Here is a 17,282-nt window from a genome sequence, read left to right as displayed (position 1 = left end):
AGTGAAAAAAAAGTTGGCAATTTGCACAAAACCCAGTCCTTGTGAACTTACTTCAAAATCCCACACTTTGGAGCATGCTGTCCATGAAGTAGTACAACATGTTAGCTATGCTAGTCTTAGAATTGGTTTCCTGAGCAAAAAAACGTCCATGCACAAAATACCCCATGTAAACTGCAACCACTGTGCTCTAACAAACGACCGAAATTAAAGAAATGATACATGAAGTGCGAGCCAACAGTGGCGGATGGGTAGTAAGAATGAAGGAATATCCTAAGCGGGGTAGTAAATAAAAAAAAACGAAGCAATTCAAAAGTAAGAAAAATTCAATTTATATCATGGCTCTCAGAACTTCAGTCTAGAAAGCAACTGATACAGGAGATAGAGAAAAGTAATATGTTAACTATTCTTATGTGAGACACAGATAACACCAGCTCATCCCAGTAGTGGGGCAGGTTTGGAGGGTGTGAAGAGTAACCAGCCTACACACAGATGTAAGAGAATGGAGTTTTAGGCGGTACTCTTTTACTATACATTTGTGAAATGGATCAGCAGCATGGTGTGCTCACAAAAGCACTCCACAGGATGCATGCTGATGTCTCCGTAGATATCGCCTTTACTTCCCAACAATGTTAAAGAGACAGGGGACAAACCAGTATGTGTCATTCAGGTCATCACTAAATGGGCGCAGCAGAACCATGCAAGATATTTTCTTGCTCTTGGAGATTAATGTCTCAGTGCTCACAGTTGAGAAGCTGTGGTGATTAAGTACACCTTTCTACTATCTCTCATTTCCTTTCACAATTTATTTCTTCTTCTGGCTAGGCAGCTACCACTTTTCTAACAAAGTGGCATGATCAAGGTGAAAGAACTATCCTTCTAGTGCCATTAAATGTATAATTGTAATGCTGCCTTACTAAGACATCAAAATTCTGTCGCTCATCCTGGGTTTCCAGTGGCACCACTCCTTACGTTATGCCTATAAACAATGTAAAGAATATTCAACATTCTTTTAAAAATACTGATCCCTTGTTTTCCCTATTATCCATTCTAAGAGTCTCGGGGGCAACTCGTTTTCATGTAAGTTGTTTTTGACCCAGTCTGCTGTTTTCCTGTCCAATGTATTTTTCTTTAATCTATAATTTCCCACTAGATTCCATCTTCTCTTGAGGGATAGGGGTGTCACCCACAATATTTATTCCCCCTTTTCATGACTTTCTCTGTATTCAGTTTTCATTGTTTCATTTTCTATTGGATGCTATTAGAATACTTCCACATTATCTATCCGATTGTGATTTTGATCTTTGGTCTACATTCTCTTGCCCAAGCTTTTTTAAACTTGGACACATTTTATTGTGCCCTAGCTTTGTTATTATTTTATTTAACCAGTTCCAAAGAAAATTTCTGAATACTTTAACCTTGCTGACTGCTTTCACACTTCATATGCCATCACATCTTCTTAACCTTTTGCAAACCTTCGGAACCTTGGATTATCTCTATACGTTTGTTTTATCTGAATATACTTCTAATATTGCTTTTGTCATCCCATCCCATATTGTCTTTACAAATTACCACTTCACACATAATTCCTTGTCTCATACACTATGTGTTCCCCCATATCACCAAACTTCAGTAAATATTGTGGTACATATGGTAAACATTTGGGGGCTTAAATCCTGTTGACCTTCTCATCATGGTCTCTTCTTGTTGGTATTGATCCTGCACTTTCTCCAGTTATGAAATTAAATCAAATGAAAAAAGCATTTGTTAAGCACATGGCAACCCGAGGGCGTCCCAACGCTGAGAACAGCAAGTAGTGGGAAGCCAATTGGTTTAGGGGAATAGCCAGGTTTTTAACAATTTACGGAAGGCGAGATGGTTGGGTTCCTTTCGGAGATTAAGAGGAAGGGCGTTCCACAGCCTGGCTGCATTGTAGGAGAACAGACGACCCCCACTTCTTGCTTCCCTAATCCTGGGAACAGTAGCAAGGTGCAGATCATCTGAGCGGAGGCGTCTGTTAGCACAGTAGGGCCGAACAATAGAGTGCTTGATGACAGGGCCCATTCCAGCAAATGACTTGTGAACAATGCATATAGCCTTGAAATGAAATCTCTACTTGAAAGGGAGCCAGGGGAGAGACTTCAGAGCAGGTTTCGCTGATTGATATTTCGGGATATCCAGAAGGATATGCCCAATTTTGTACAGTCTGAAGTTTTGAAAGGGTTTCGCATGGGGCCCCTAAGTAAAGGGCATTCTCATTGTCGAGAAGCAACAAAATAAGAGCCTGGAGCAATAGTTTTCCTTGCTCGTGATGGGAGATGGGGAAGGACTTTACAAAGCATCCTCAGGATGCCATAGCATGAGGCCCCACATGACGTGCCTGGACCTTGAAAGTCAGGTCTTGGTCAAGCCAGATACCCAAGCTTTAAATCTGGGTCCTCGGAGTCGGGACTGGGCCTAGAGTGGCCGGCCACATTGTATTCAGGTCATAGGGGGACTCAAGAATCATGATTTCAGTTTTTTCCCCGTTCAATTTCAGGAAGGAGTCATTCATCCATTTAGGTACCTCTTCCAAGCATGGACAAAGGCTGGAAGGAGAGTTTTTGACATTGTTGAGGCCCAACACAAGTTGCATGTCGTCTGCATAGGTCACTATGTGGACCCCAAAGGGCAGCACAATCTCCGCTAACGGGCGCATGTAAATGTTAAATAGGGTGGGACTCAGAAATGATCCCTGAGGCACTGTTTTGAGGCCATGTCGGCCTCGAAGACCTGGAAAGATCTATCGCCCAGGAAGGACGGCAGCCATGCTAGTGCAGCCCAGTCACTCCCAGTTTTCTGAGTCTGTAGACCAGGATTTGGTGCTTGACCGTATTGAAGGCAGCACTGAGGTCCAGGAGAATGATCACAGTGGTACCCCTGGCATCCAGGATTTTTTTAGACTCTTAGACAACTGAGAGCAGGGCTGTGTTTGTTCCTTGAAGAAGACGGAAGCCCATCTGTGACGGGTGAAGGAGACTATGCGTCTCTAGGAAGGTGGACAGCACAGAATTAACATATTTTTCAGCTATTTTGCTGATTCCTGGGAGAAGTGAAATAGGACAATAATTTCCCAGGGAGTCTGGGTCAAGGCTGATGTTTTTTTAAGAGTGCCTTTACCATGGCTTTCTTCCAAGGTGGAGGAACAACTCTGAAAGCAATCGAGGCATTAATCAGCTCCAGAATAATGGGGGAGACAGTGCCTGCAAATTAAGATTTTGAGAGATGCAGGGTCTTTGGGCGACCCGCTTTTCAACTGTCATTAAATACTATCAAATGCCTCATGGACCAACAAAGTAAATGTGTTCAAATAAGGTTCAGTGCTGTGAGGACTAATATGCAATATTTGGCTCTCTGTCGCAGAGAATGAGGTATAGATAGTTTGAATTTTGTTAAGGAAAAAGTCTGCTAGTTTGTTACAGCTTGAGCCTGAAGTGACGGAGATCATTGGGGGAGTGGGGATTTTGAGCAGTGATTTTGCAATGCGAATGAGCTCGCGCACAGAATTAGATGCCAAAGAGATTTTATCATCAAAGTATGTCGCCGGGGCTGATTTAATTTCCGCTTTGTATAGTTTGATAGCCTCCCTACATTTCAGTTTCTTGTCAAGGGAGAAGTCCTTCCCCCAAGTTCTTTCAAGCTTCTTTCAAGTTTGTTTTAAGGCCCGAAGTTTTGAAGAGTATCAATGCCATTCTGTTACTTCATATTTTCAACTGGGTAGATTTTGTTAGGAGGAGTAAATCTAGAGAACTTTGTATCCACTTATTAAAGTTCTCATTAGCTATTACACCATCAGAATTGGGCGCAGCTTTTTTTTTCTAGTTCTAAAATCCATTGTTCTATCAAAAGTTTGGACCTGTGGCGTGACCTTATGCTAATAGGTTTAGTATTGGACACTGCAGAGTTCGGGGTCCAAAGAACTGGGATGAGAAAATGGTCTAACCATGGTACTGGGATGGGGTTCCCTCCTGCTAGGTCTTCCAGATTGGAGAAGATAGCGTCCAATAAGTGCCTTTTCATATGACTAGGATTGGCAACTTTTTGAAGAAAATGATATGCCAGTGTATACACTCAGTACAACTGCTGGCATGATGAATGGAGTTTTGGCTGTTCCCCATTGTGGGCCCATTTTGCTGAAGTAGCTCTTCTGCTTAGTAATGCAACCCTTTGGAAATTATAGCTGTAGGGGTTCTGGCCCCTGGCGCGCCCGTCGCAGCATTTCTCTTAAATGAGAATTAAGCCCCCGGAATTGAGGAAGCTGACGGGAGAGGTAACGTCCCTCCGCAAAAATCATCTGTTAAAGCCGCAGGGGACCGGCGTCTGGAAAGTGCATGTGCTGGAGTGAACAGGTGAATAAGTTAAGATGCCTCGATCCGAGGCTTTGTTATTAAAAAAGTAATTTAAAATAGTGCAAAACACAATTGTTAAAAACTGGCGCTTAAAACCAAGGTACGGGCTTCAGGTTTGGCGTGCGCTGTCTCTATAGTTATGTTGTCTCTGACACTGTGTCTGCATCCTTCATTGATATTACTGATCCCACTGCTGTCCTATCTGATTCTCTATCTTTCAGCAGATCAATTCTCAAACTTAATATAGCTGTTGTGTGAAAAAATCTCTTTCCTCATTATTTTTTTAACCTATTTTGTTTCTTCTTTTTTTGCCGGGCTCCAATGCCATCATCATGTACCTATCTTTATTGTTTTATTGTTACTCTATTTATTCCATCTGCAGAATAACTTACATGTACTTCAGTCTTCTGATTCAGATCTGTCCATGGTTATTATTCACCAAATAATGTATGGTCATACTTTCTGATGTATTTTCCACTTTTGCCATCGCGGATCTCACACTCAATTTCAGAATCATTTTTCTTGGGTATCTCTGCAACTGTCATCACTTGGATTTTCCATGTATTTCTCTAAACAATACAATTCATCTTGCCTTCCATTAAGAACTTCCTCAAAATGTTGTCTTTATGCCTTTGGGAATTTGGATTGTTATTGTGCAAGGGAAAGACACTTCAATCTTATGTGAGCTGAAACAGGGTTACCAGAAAGGTAAGTCTATCTAGCATCTTATCCAGTCCTCCAGAGATGAAAACGTCCCAACTTTTTTCCAAAGTTCTGTATCATTCCCCCTGATGCTTCAGATGCTCATTGGATACCAGGCCATGGGGTACAATGAAGATAAAAGATATTTTCCACACGTAGAGCTAGGAAAACAGCAAGACATCTAGCTGCTACTGGCTTCACTAGATTTCTTCCAGGCAGATGCAGTTGTCGCTGTTCTAAGGAATGTGTAAGTATCTCTTCGAGAAAAGGACTTTCCAAGCAGCAGGCTTCTCTCAGAGGTCGTCAAAGACCCCTTTTACCCATTTCTCTGTCACTCAAGATAAAGGTTTTGATCTAGAGATTCAAGTGGAAACAGAAGCCGCACTCCTCAGTACTTCTCCAAGTAGATTGTAATTCGCCCCCAGCAGTCTGTTTATGCCTTTTGTGTCCAAGCAGCTCTCTGTCTTGAAAATAGTTATAACATTTTCAATAATATGAACCCAGCAGTTATTAGAAATTTCTAGATGCAATACACAGCTACATTCAATGCATTTCCCTTTTTATTTTTAGCTCTATGATCCAGTTCCTGGTTGCCACCACTGATTCTGCTAATGTAAGCCCACAATGGTTAGTTCTCCCGTTTTGCGAAATGTGGTAAACAAATTTTGTCTATATTCCTCTTTTTCCCTCTCCTAGCTCCTCTTAAGGCCAAATTACTCTTGCAAAACCTATCCTGATTAGGCAAATCCTCCTTCTCATGTCTGTAGGTACAGCGATTGTGAAATATATCAAATTAAAATCTACATAATGTTCTTTTATTATTCTTCGTTTTATGCTACAAGAATGACTTAACTGCCTATTGTGTATCCAGAGTTACAGATAAATAGGCTTTAGTAGGTTGGTTGAAACCTCATTTATAAGGTGGCACTTTAGCTCATGTTACCCTTTTTGAAATGTAAATATATTACCACTTGCTTTTTAGATTTAGGAATTATGCAGCTAGGCCCAACTTTTAAAAAACACAATGAGAAATGACTTACATAGTTTTTCAGTGCTTAGGTCTAGCCTTCAGTGTTACGTTATTTTGCTTCAGATATGAGTAGCGCAAGACTCACATTTGTAATATGACATTGATACATCTGAAATTGTTTGTGCCGACTTAATGGGTGAATGCCATGGACTGGACACTGTGAATATCTATCAATTTCCCTAATGATTTCCTGGGGAAAGGGCAACTCCTGCTAGTAGCCAGGGTGCCATCCTCAACTCAATACACACATAGATGGTGGTTGTTAAGTGTCTCCCCAAGAGGGTCCCAAGTTAGGAGGAAAAAGCCACAAAGATCAGAAATAACCTCTCTGGATATCTTGGCACTTCTTATTTGAAGATTAGGAATTGTACGTTTTGTTATTCTTTATTTGTAATTTTTGCACATAAAAATCGTTTGAACAAAAAAGGAATTAAATAGCAAGGTACTAAATCTACCTTGAAACAGTGTTGAGCCCAACAGATTTTCCAGAACTATAAATCAAGTCAGGAATCTAGCTACAACGTGGAGTAAAAAAACAGGAATAAAAGTAGTAGCAAGTGGGGTAAGAATGTGACAAAAATAAGGAAATTAATGTGTTGTGATGCATATATCTCTTATCAGTGCCCTTTTTATACATTGTGTAAAGAGAAAACAATATCACAATAAATAAAATAGGTTTGTCTTGGATTGGAAGCGCTATCCAATAATCACTGGAAAAGTCACCAGCTTGGGAATGTTTGAATGTCTTTTTCTTTAAGCTATCTATAGGACAGTATTGTTATAATCTGTTCTATTCTGGTGCATCATATGTGTGTTATAAAAAAGCTTGCCAAATCGTAATCCTCTTGTTTTACTTCAATCAGCCGTAACTTCATCCCTTGCTATCTTACAAATACTTATATCTTTACTTTCCTTGCATCACAAATCCTATAAAACATAGATATGTTTTCCTATTTTATGCTCTCATGCTAATATTCCTTTTAGGGCCCTCACCTTTCCTGCCCTAACCTTCATATTTTGTTTGTAAATTTGTGGTCATATTAGACTACTTAAGCTTTTTCAATACATAATACTTTCACTATTTGATTTTCCTGCCAGGATTGGATCTTTCTCTGCAAAATATGCCTGCACGTTACTTTCCATGCCAACCAACTTAATTTCTCATGTTTCTGTTTTACAACACGAGATACTGTCCGATTCCCCTTCTCTCCTAGGCTACAGTACTTCACCAATACAACTCTACATTCAACACTTCTTGAACTTTCTTTTTTCTCTTTATATCTCTTCTCACACCAATGACCTAGAATAACTCCAATGTACTTGTTTTCTCATTTTGCTTAAATATATTCACAACGTAATTGTTTCTTATATTTATTTTCTGACTTTTTTCCTCCTTCACGACTGCATGTTACCACACTACTTACCCTTACCTCATTTTCGCTTGTTCTCACTAAATGCTCCAAAGATCTTGAATCCCATACCATCATCTTATACATACTTTTTCACTATTTTGCATTCTCTTGAAACAAAGTTCTTTCTAAATCTGTTATAGCTTTTGTAAAACACGTAAAGAATCTCATGTACATGATATAATATAGTTAGGGCTGACAATTGTTGGTGTGGTCTTCACCCAAACATTTTTTGTTCTCCCCTCCCGTTTTGTGAATTTTGTTTTTGTTGCCATTAGCACTCTGTGCACTGTACCACTGCTAACCAGTGGTAAAGTGATTTTGCTCTCTCCTTTAAATATGGTCAAATTGGCTTACACCCAATTGGCCCCTTTAATTTATTTAAAGGTCCTCATTAAAGTGGTAGTATATGTACCTAGGGCCTGTAAATTAAATGCTACTGGACCTGCAGCACTTGTTATGCCACTCACTGAACAAACTCTTTAAAAAATGCCACAGGCCAGCTATTGCAGCCCGTGTATAGTTTTACACTGCCAATTTAACCATGATAAACAATCCTTTTGCCAGGCCTAAACCTCCCTTTTTAATACACATATTATTCCTAAGTTAGACCCTCATGAGGCCAATGGACAGTGTGTATGGTATTTAAAAGGTAGTACATATGCTTTCAAGCTTTATATATCCTGGTAGTAAAAAAAAACTCCCAAATGTGTTTTTCACTACTGTGAGGCCTACTGTTCCCATTAGATAACATTGGGTTACCTTAGTACAATTTGTTCAGTTCATAATCTTTATTTCAATCACCAGGATCACAAAAGTGATTCACAGCGATATACACAACTTTTCAATTAGGGGTGCATACACCCTATGTCCATAGTAATCGGTGTATGTACAAGATTATTTTAAAGTTTGAGGCCTTCGAGGCCATATAAAGATTAAGAAGTTCAGACATAGCCATGCACACAATGTATCTTAAGTGTAAAATATTCATATTGTTCTTAAAAACTTTAAAATATCTTATTTCATAAAAATGTCATAAAAAAGAGCAGATAACAGAAGAAAAAGTATGCATCAACCAATGGTGGTAAAATGGTTGGCATGGGAACTGTCAATATACAACAGTATAAGTAGCACTGAAATGAGTGTAAAATTCTATACCTGTCACTGCTCTTGTGCCAAACAAGTTTACATTAGACGTTACTCGACAGGCTGCCAATATAACACTGTCCTAACCATTTTTTGTGCCGACTTACTCTTTCATTTGTATTGGTCATCAGTATTCTCATTGCAATGGTACTGCACAGAGATTTCAACCATTTGTTCCGGAGGGCCTTATAAGCTGGGCAGACAAATAAAATGTGAGATAGTCTGTCTCTAGGCTTACATATAACATCCCAGAAGGGTTCATACTGAGGACAAGGCTTAAACTCTATGAACTTACCTGTCAGCGTAGCACTCTCAGAGGCTTGGGTACTATTCTTTATGACCATAGACCAGTAGAGCGCTTTCATTTCTTTTTTTGAGGGGGAACTATTGTCCCTCTTGATCATCCCATAAATGTCGCACACCCATATTAACCAATGTGTTTTTCATTTTTTGCAACTATGTAACTTTACGCACCCTAGTACAACGCCTCAGCAACATCGGGATCCAAGAGAAGGCACTGGAGTGGATCATCTCCTTCCTCACCGGAAGAACGCAGAGAGTCCGCCTCCCCCTGTTCAGATCCGAGGCCACCGAAGTCATCTGCGGCGTACCCCAAGGATCATCACTCAGCCCCACGCTGTTCAACATCTACACGAGCCCCCTTGCGGCCATCGCACGCCAACACAACCTCAACATCATCTCCTACTCTGACGACACCCAGCTGATCCTCTCCCTCACCAACGACCCCGCCAGAACCAGCCTACATGAAGGGATGAAAGACGTAGCCGAGTGGATGATGAACAGCCGCCTGAAACTGAACTCAGATAAGACGGCAGTCCTCATCCTGGGATCTTCACCCTCCGCCTGGGACGATTCCTGGTGGCCCCCTGCCCTGGGCAGCGCACCCAAACAGACAGACCATGCACGCAACCTGGGCTTCATCCTGGACTCCGCCCTCTCCATGACCAGACAAGTCAACGCCGTCTCCGCGTCATGCTTCAACATCCTCCGCATGCTACGTAAGATCTTCCGGTGGATCCCCACTGAAACCAGGAAGACGGTCACCCAGGCCCTTGTCACAAGCCGTCTGGACTACGGCAACTCCCTCTAAGCCGGAACCACAGCCAAACTTCAGAAGAGAATCCAACGCATCCAGATCGCCTCGGCACGCCTCATCCTTGACATCCTCCGACACAGCCACATCTCCGAACACCTGAGATACCTGCACTGGCTCCCCGTCAGCAAGAGAATCACGTTCCGACTCCTCACCCACGCACACAAAGCTCTCCACAACCAAGGCCCAAGATACATCAACAACCGCCTGACCTTCTACACTCCCACCCGCCAGCTACCATCGACCAGCCACGCCCTCACCGCCGTCCTCCGCATCCGAAGAGTCACAACGGGAGGAAGATCCTTCTCCTACCTGGCTGCCAAGACGTGGAACTCCCTCCCCATCCACCTCCGCCTGACCCAAGACCACCTCTCCTTCAGGAAGCAACTCAAGACCTGGCTATTCGAGCGGTAGCGGACCCCCTTCCCCCAGCGCCTTGAGACCCTACGGGTGAGTAGCGCGCTATACAAATGCTTTGATTGATTGATTGATTGAGGTGTGAGCGTCCCAGACATCTTTGAGGGCAGTTGCATAGTGCGATAGCTCGAGAGTGGTCCATAATCTTCGCCAAAAAGCTATTGGGCAAAACCATGCTCACTCATCCAATCTGGAAGAGGTGTGGCGCCGCGGCTAGGGCGACTGACTCCGGAATCTGGGGATCACGGTTCGATCCCCGGCAACGGCGGCAGATTAGCTCAGCACCATGTGTCGCTGGGCAATTGCTTAATTAATTTTCCCAGCACCTATAGACCCTTACGGTGATTGTGCGCTTTACAAATGTGGATTATTATTATTATTATATACTAGCAGCCCGTCCCGACGTTGTCCGGGGCAGAAGGGGGCTGGGGGCAGCACCGCTGCAGGAGACGCTCAGCAGAGTGGCCAGCAGCGGGAGCAGCAGGAGCGTCGAGTCTGTCTGTTATCCTTAGGGAACCCTTTGCGTGGCGTCGTGAAGGCTGTGACGTATGTAATAGCAATAGGCGGGCCATGAATGTAGCGTTCCTACGTAGCGCGTCTTGTTGATGGAAGCCGCGCCCCTTATAAGGCGTAGTTAAAGAACTGATGCGCCGAGTGTGTCTGCCTGAAGTGAATACACATCAACTTCTACATTCATGGCATATGTGAATGTTTTTTCCGTTTACTTACACATGGCGATGTCCCTCAAACCCCGCCCATGCTGTTTATGTCACCTCCCTCAGTAAGTTACACCCGCCCACGCCCACTCTTTATGTGCCCACCGTCACTATCGCTTACTTCTATAGATGCTTCAATGTTGCAGCGATTTTCTGTCTTCATGCAGCGAGTTTCTGTGTTACTGAACTTGCGGTGTTTAGTGTGTGCCTGCTGCGCTCTGTGTGCCTGAAGCTCGCAGCCCCTGGAAGCGAGTGATGTTGTATAGCCCATGCCCCTCTGCCAATGTTGCCGCCCACAGGTTTAGTTTGACATGCCCATGCTACTCCCTAACAGCAGAAGAACGCCCACAAGGAACTACTTTACCCCGAATATTGTTTTCACTTTGTAATGTATATGTTGCCCTAATGTATAGCCTATGTCCATCTCCTGGACCTCCCCTTTCCAACGCTGTATTGGGTATTGTGATTGGTGGTGTACTTTTCGAGTTTACCTGGCTCAAAGGACACAGTTCTCTCTTTATAATAGTAGTATAGATTACAGCCTAGGTCGTAGTATAAAGGCTTGAGTGGAGTGTTCTGAGGTAGACAGGTGACGCCTTTCATAAATTTGTGTTGGGCTAAAACTAGTGGTGTCAGGTTGTCCTAGCCCCGGAGTTCAGCACCATATAGTACAGAAGCTAAAACTTTGGTGTTATAGATCTTCAGAACTGGGTTTATAGGCTTAGTTAATGAGGACTTATGTTCCTTCAGCAATGCACCTGCGAGTTGGTGATGTTTTAAGGCCATGGTTTCTATCTGGGGTTTCCAGTTAGGTTTATTTCCAAGCGTGATTCCTAAATAATTAAAAACGTCCATTTGGTCAAGATATTTATTATTTAGGGATACCCACCCCTTAATAGCCCGATGTTTATGGAGGACCATAACTTTGGTTTTGTTTGTCTTTATCACAAGAACATGGGCATCACAGAATTCTTCACACCTCGTTAACGTTGTGTCATCTGCAAACATGAGTATGGGTGTTTTAATGCTTGCAAGGGTGGGTGCATCAGTCGGGAAGGTGGTAAAATAGTTGACGATCCCATTGATGAATAGTGAAAATAGTGTTGGATTCATAACACACCCTTGTCGGACCCCTTTGGATACAGAGAATCGATTTGTAGTGTTACCCTGTGTACCCCATCGGACCTGTGCAAAATTCTCTCATGCAGCCTCACCACAACGGATAATAGTTCTAATGGCATCCCTAAATCCTTAAGGACCCACCAAAGTTTGTTACGGGGGACCAGGTTGAATGCAGATTTTAAATCCACAAAAGAGGGTTAAATGGTACCTCCTGCTATCACTACAACATGCCAGTATATTAATGCAAAGCGAAAGACCTGGTCGACCATACTCACAAGGGTGGGGAATCCTGCCTGTAGAGGGAACAGTATATCAAAGTCAACAAGCCATTCCTGGATTCTATTTAGCACCATTCTTGCCATTATTTTTTGTATAGCATCGATAAGGCTTATTGGTCTGTAGTTACTGGGCCTTGAACGACCACCTTTTTTATAAATTGGTAACATTTCTGCACCCCTCCAGGAGACGGGAATGGAAGCTCCACTGGCTATAGCGTTCTCTAGCAACAATATATACTCATGCCAGATGACCCAATCATATAGAAACAAATCTGCTGGGATACTGTCCAGGCCCGGGATCTACCACTTGTAACTGCACCCAACGCTATTTCGACCTCCCCTATATTAAAGTGCAATGCAACATCATACAATGGAATTTGAAATGTTTCTTCAGTTTTTCCCTCTTCCTCTACAGCAAATTGCTTGGCAAAATGTGAGACCCACATTTCGGGAGCTACATGATTTTGCAGTGATCGTGCTTGCCCGCCTCTCCCCCATTTAACCAGCTGCCAAAAGTATTGAAGATTTTTCCCTAGGCTGACCTGATAAAAATCAGCCAGCTCAGTTCATCCCAGTCTTTTTTAGCTTCCTGCTTTATAGGTTTGTACTTCTGGCGGGTTACTTTGACAGTGGCAAAATCTTCCTGTTTAATGGCTGTCGCCAATTACTTGTATGCTTCTCTACAAGCCTTGTTATACCAATTCGCTTTTTTTTCTTCCTATTTGTTGCGTTGGCTGGGAGGCTTTATAAAATATTTCTTAATTTTACCAAAAAGGTCTTCATGGGCCCTAGTTATGTTTTTATTTAACTTGGTCTGGGTGGTGATGGTTTGTAACTCTGTCATGGTATTGGTAACATCTGGCCGTATTGCTAGGAGTGTTTGTTCGCTTTCCACTATCTTAGGGGATTGTGATCGCTTTCTGCTCTCTCATGAACCTCCATGTTGATAAGGGAGGCCCAATATTCCAAATTGATGAATATATATTGTCAATACGGCTCGTGCTCACGCCATTATGAAAGGTGTTGGAGCCCAGCCTATCAGATGGAGTTCGATCATTTACTGCCCTGAGACCCCTCCCCATACATAATGCTTTGAGTTCTAAAGCTGCCTCTGTCCATTTCTTGATCAGGGGCAGCTCAATACTAGGGATGCTCCATTGTACATCTTCTTCTGTAAGTTTGTTATTGTCTTGGTCAAGGAGCTCAAAGGTGGTATTGAAGTCCCCTGCAATTACAGTGTCTTGGGTACCAATCGTCCTTTCCAAGAAGTTCTCTAAAATGGCAACTGTATCAGACAGTCTTTCACCTGTAAGACCTCCAGCGTAAAAATTAAGGACTATTATCTTAGCGTTGGGTTTATCTGTAAACAAATGGCCATAATATCGAGGCTGTCAATATGGACTTCCCAGATTCTATAGCGTAGGACCTGTTTTACCCAAATTGTCAGCCCTCCGGATGGTCTACCTCTCTGCCCTTGGGTTGCCGGTTTGTGAAAGTTAAGATAGCCTGATTGATGTAATGTGTTTAGGGACCATGTTTCCTGAAACATGTTGTGGATTTCAATGAATTCAAATCAGTCCCTGGACTCTAATTTCGACTGCAACCCGGTATGTTCCAAGAAATGTATGATAACTGAGCTGGTTTTAGGGAAGATGTCGGGTCTGTGCTGCCTATGATTTTGCAAGGGATAGCATCCTTGCTTTCTTTCTCTGGGTAGGGAGTTAAATGATTGACTAGCCCATTATTGCTTAAATAGGTGGTCAGAAGAATATAGTTGTATTGCTCCAGATCGCTAAGAGGGGCATATCTATTCTCAAGGGTTACCCTTACATTGTCTGCAGTGCCTTATTCTTCGTTCTACGTTTGTCCCCCCCCTAAAAACACTTGTTTCTCTTGCCAGCGTTTGGGGTTGCCTATAGGAAAACACATAGGGTAGAGCTCTAATTTGTGTGCCTTTAGGTGGGTCCCAATGTAGATGGTCTAATAGGTTGCTTGATACATGATGGATTTATAATCATACAATCACCCGCCATTGTTTACTTGGCCGGTCCCAGCCACTCCACCCTTATGGCCATTATCATTTGGGAGGCCAATGGAACCCCCCAGTTTCCCCTACTAGATTGTTGGTGTGTTAACCAATGCAGGGACTTGTTCATTAATTAGATAGTGGGTTCGGACTGATCATCCTCTAGATAGGGACATTGCCTAGAATCAGTACTAAAGGGGATGAGGCTCATGGAAGGTGTAGAGGCTGATATGTGTTGGAAGGACTCTCCATGTTTGGTCGACACTGCCTAGAGCAGAGCTCCCTCCCTCTAACCCCCTGTAATGGCGGTCGTGCATTGGTAGCTGGCCGGTCTGAAAGGATAATAGGATGGACTGGGAGTTTAAGACTCCTGCTAGGTTCGAGGAAAGGTAACAATGGATGGTTGTTACGAGAGGTAGCTTCAGTGTTACGCGCATTGCTACCCATGCGTGGATGGTTCCCCTCAATGTTACCACCCTTTGGGCACCCCCCCCCTTCCAGGGATGATAGTGGCCATGCAGCTGCTCCAGGAAATAAGCATGGGCAAGGGCATGCACCTTTATTATGCATTGATCTACCCAACCCTTCAATATGCAACAACCTCTCCTTAATTTGAGATAGTTTCGCTAATAAGGGGTTCGGGAGGACAGTAACCAATGTCGCTAGTCTTTTCCATAATTCGTCATCACTCCCCTGGACCAACAAAGTAAAAACATCATCACCAGCCGTAGGACACAAGTTTAAACTTCAGAAGGGCACCACCTCTTCTTTTTATTTTTCTGTGTTTTTAGGGGGATTTATAGAGCTCATGGCTTCCCCAGCAACAGGGCGTCCCAGTGCTAGAGGACAGATGACCAGGGGAGATGTGGCTAGATGGAAGTGAAAAGCTAAGTTTTGATCAGTTTCCTGGAAGCCCAGTGATCCTGGCTGCGGGCAGCCATTGGGTTGGAATTCCATAGTGCTGGGGCCTGATATTTAAAGGAGCGACCCTCGGCTGTGCGTCGGCAGACCCTTGGGATGCACAGCAGATGGTGATCAGTGGAACGCAATGGACGCAGGGGAACATAAGGGGTGCAGAGACCCTGCAGGATTTGGGGGCCCTGGCCATGTACAATCTTATGTGTGGTGCAGAGGGTTTTAAATTGGACTCTGTTTGATTGGCAGCCAGTGTAGACGGTGAAGGAGATTGGAGGTATGACTTTTCCTAGGGAGGGCAAACATAGTACGTGCAGCTGCATTCTGTACCTGTTGGAGTCTTGCCTTAACTGTTTTATTTACGCCAAGCAGAAGACCATTGCAGTAATCCTGGCGCGATTGGACAGCTGATTGGACTATCAGTTGGCGAGTGGCAGCGTAAAAAACATCCTAAAAAGGGTTTTAAGCCATGCAGAAGACCGAAACAGGTGCTGACCACTTTTTTTGCAATAGGTTCAAATGAGAGGGCGGTGTTAATCAAGACCCCCAAATCTTTAATTTAATTTTTCAGTGTGGGAAGGGTTCCCAAGGACACTGGCCACCATTGGTAGTCCCACTTGTGAGTGTCCCGGCCAACCAGGAGCACCTCCGTCTTTGCTGAATTAAGCTGTAGATAGTTGTTTGTCATCCAGTCTGCAATGGCCAGAACATCGGCACAAAATTTTAGTTGGTCCAGAGCAGGGTTGTTGGAAAAGGTGAATATCAGCTGGGTATCTTCTGCGTAAGATACCATTTTAAATTTGCGCTCTTTAGCCAGGAGGGCCAGAGGGCAAACATACATATTGAACAACGTGGGGCTCAAGGCAGAGCCCTGCAGGACACCACAGCTAAGAGGGTAATTACTAGACTGGTAGCGGGACCCTGAGGAGTGGGACCGGGGTTGAGCAGAGAGCTATGCCAGTGACCACTGGGGCTACTGTGTGGGGACCCTGGCTCTAAATCTGCTTGGCGCTGCCAGAGGTAAGGCCCGGGCTCATCGTGAATCGCTGGAGTGCACACGCTGACACTTCCTGGATAACAATCAATGCCGTTTCAACTCACTGCTCGCCTGCCAGACTTTAAAATGGCAGCCACCATGTAAAATCACTTGGACTCGAGGCCCCACGCCTACCTCTTACCAGGTGCTGCTCTAGAGGGGATAATAAATTGCTGGTCTCTTAATCCTGGTGCGGGTTCGACGAAGCTCCACGATCGTCTTTTTCACCATCTATGCGACCCCTGAGTAAGCCCCCTAGCCACAAAATGGCACCCATTCCGCTTCATCACGGATAACCTATGCATGTCCCAGACACTTGCAACACCCCGCACGCAAAGAACCACTCCAGCCTGCACAATGGGGAAATCAAAAATCATGTAGAACCTGACTGTACCTGAGATGGCACCGGCGAATCAGCCGAGTACCCGCACATTGGCTAAGCTGGCAACTGTAGCCCACCAGATCCATGGGAACTTTCACCGGACTAGCCTCCCCCTACCCCTCTTTGCTCTACTCCTCTCCGCTTTCCTGCTACTGACCTCTGCCTTCACCTGTCCTGGCCCTTAGCCCCCACCCTGTTTACCTGAGAATTTTCCCTCGCCATCTGAGATCTAGCTATTCTGTCTGAAGTCCGATGGAGCTACCTGGTTTAGCTATAGGGGAGACAGGTCGGGGATCCCCTCCTTTGACGTCACCTACCCAGTCGGTCTTTAGCCAGACTTCCTTTCATCTCTCCTGTCGCTCCTTCCCGCACCCTCCGCCTATTTTTGTCTCTCCTTCTCTCCTCACTCAATATACTGAGACTGAACTATTTTGTCGAATGCCCAATGGAGCTACCTGGTTTAGCTATAGGGGAGATGGGCTGTGAAATCCCTCCTTGGTATTCACCTACCCAGCCGGCCCTTACACAGACTTAATTTCGTCTCTCCTTGTTGTCTCTTCCCCTATCCCCCCTTTCTCTACTTCCATGCCCCCTCCCCTCTACT

Source organism: Lissotriton vulgaris, chromosome 2_1 (genome assembly GCF_964263255.1).
Source record: "Lissotriton vulgaris chromosome 2_1, aLisVul1.2, whole genome shotgun sequence".
NCBI lineage: Eukaryota > Metazoa > Chordata > Amphibia > Caudata > Salamandridae > Lissotriton > Lissotriton vulgaris.
The sequence above is the reverse complement of the archived record's forward strand: the minus strand, read 5'-3'. Positions refer to the sequence as shown.